This window comes from Lytechinus variegatus, chromosome 14 (assembly GCF_018143015.1).
Source record: "Lytechinus variegatus isolate NC3 chromosome 14, Lvar_3.0, whole genome shotgun sequence".
Lineage (NCBI taxonomy): Eukaryota > Metazoa > Echinodermata > Echinoidea > Temnopleuroida > Toxopneustidae > Lytechinus > Lytechinus variegatus.
In genome coordinates this window covers 5410953-5413154 of record NC_054753.1, presented here as the reverse complement: position 1 = coordinate 5413154, position 2202 = coordinate 5410953, and the positions used below count along the sequence as shown (strand labels likewise).

Here is a 2202-nt window from a genome sequence, read left to right as displayed (position 1 = left end):
ATATTTTAGCGCATTTTTTACACATGTGTTGTTTGTTTAATAAATATTGTTATTCAAAAAAAAAAAATTATGTTCGAGGGTATTTACTTGGCCAAAACATTCAGCTGAGCTTGCAACTATCGCACGCGGAATCTCGGTACAGGGAACTTCGGGATAGAAAAATTGACCTCTGACGTCATTAGAGGAGAAGTACTTCGGTTTGCTTTCATACTGGCCTTTTCACCATGTTCACCGGCGAACTTCACCGGTGAAGGTCTTCTGTGTACCTTTCATACTGGACACTATCCCCTTCGCTGGCGATATTCACTGGTGAAGTTCGCCGGTGAAAAGCGCAATATGAAAGCGGTATTCCTAACATAAAATATATTACTTATTTTAATATCTTACAAATAAAACAAAAGATGTCGATGAACATATTTGCACTTCTGTTCCTCTTATTTGTTGTTATTTAAAAACAGAAATTCATTTCAGTGGCATTTTGTATTCAATGAATAATTGATTGAAATCAAAATAAAACCTTCAATTTTCCCTCAATGAAATTTGATTAAACTATAAGTAAATGATATTCAATGAATCTGCACCCAATTCTCAAATTTATGCAAATGTTTGTGAACATGTTAAAGGAAGCCAGATATATATATTTGTTCATACTCTTCTTAGAAAGTCTTTACAATGCTTTGTGTATGCTATAATTCGTGCAAATTATAAACACTAATAATGGAGTGTGACTGGATACGTATTGTCCACATGAGTGATAGCCGTTGGATTGTACGTTGGATTGTAGATAATGCTAGTCTCGGGGTTCGCCTGTTGGTCAAAGAAAAACAATGACTTAACACTTGACAGAGCTCAAATCACGTTGCTTATTAAAGGACAAATCCACCCCAAGCAAAACTTGATTTGAATAAAAAGAGAAAAATCCACCTAGCATAACACTGAAAATTTCAGCAAAATCGGATGTAAAATAGGAGTTATGACATTTTAATGTTTCGCTTCATTTCACAAAAACAGTTATAGGCACATCTCAGTCGGTATGCAAATGAGGGAAGCGTGAAAGCTATCCTCGAAATTCGAATGTGCCCCTTAATTGATCGATTATCCGAGAATAGGGTTTGAGGGTGAGGGTGTGTGTGTTATGTATGAGTTAGAGGGTAGATGGAAGTGTGTATTGTTTTACTATATAATTAAAACAATTTAAAATCAAGAATCAAATTGAACTAAATCAAATATAACATTTTGCATTAGAAAGTAATATAAAAACCATGAACAAACCGCCATACGTGAACAATGCCGATCGTAAATTTATGAACGGAAACCCCGGAAATTCTTACGTGAACCCCTTCCCTAAAAGAATCATATTTGAAAACTTAAGTGACGAAGAGGGAGAATGGGACGGGGGTGTAAATCGAGAAATTTGATAAGGTCAATAAAAGTTTTTCTTATCATTATTGACAGGTTGTTAAGCGTTAACTTACATTTTCTAATGTAGCATCATTCTTGAACCGCGGCTGATCCCACTTGCGACTTTCTTTAAGCACCTTCGTGAAGATGAATCCAACACTGGCTACCAACAACCAGAAAATTATTCCCGATCCCACGCTACCAAGGAAGATCCCCCACCAATTAGAATATGCTTCTGAAAGATTAACAATGACATAACCATTAATTTTTTCTGAAACTATGAGGAGCCCATAATATACAAGCTTTGCTTTCAGTGGGATCCTCCATTTTCACAAATTATAAATCACAAATCCTTTACACATTATTTTGTATGAAACGTTCTTATAATAAGTCTTTTTCAAGTTGACGTAATGAGCTTGGTATATTTTTTATGATGTTAACTTGTAATGATTGTATTCATTTGATTTATAATTTGTTTAAAATGAAATATGAAAATAAAACTTTCATAAATAGATTTACAATTCCATTTCTGTTTTACCTCCTCCATGCGAAGTCACTAGCAGTGTCGCCGTGTGCTCTTCAGTTGGGTTTTTTGAAGTCCGCAATGAGCCTGTTTGCTGTTGATCGACATCAGTAGTCGTGGCATCGTCTTCTGGAACACCTCCTCCCGTCGACGTTGCATATGGTTGTTCGGAGTAAGCGTCGGAGGGACCGATGGTTGAAAATTTGTTATCTGCTTCGGTAGATGATTGCAAGGGTTGAGAGTAATTATTTGTGTCTAATGTTCCCGCCGGATGTGTA

The 2202-nt window shown here is 35.9% G+C and overlaps 1 long non-coding RNA gene across 1 annotated transcript; it reads right to left on the bottom strand.

Moving 5' to 3' along the window:
- Positions 1 to 725: 725 nt before the first annotated feature.
- LOC121428145 lies at positions 726 to 2128 on the bottom strand. Its single transcript, XR_005971740.1, has 3 exons — positions 1940 to 2128; positions 1476 to 1636; positions 726 to 807 (listed from the first exon to the last, which is right to left on the bottom strand). It is a non-coding gene; the product is annotated as an uncharacterized LOC121428145 (long non-coding RNA).
- Positions 2129 to 2202: the final 74 nt, after the last annotated feature.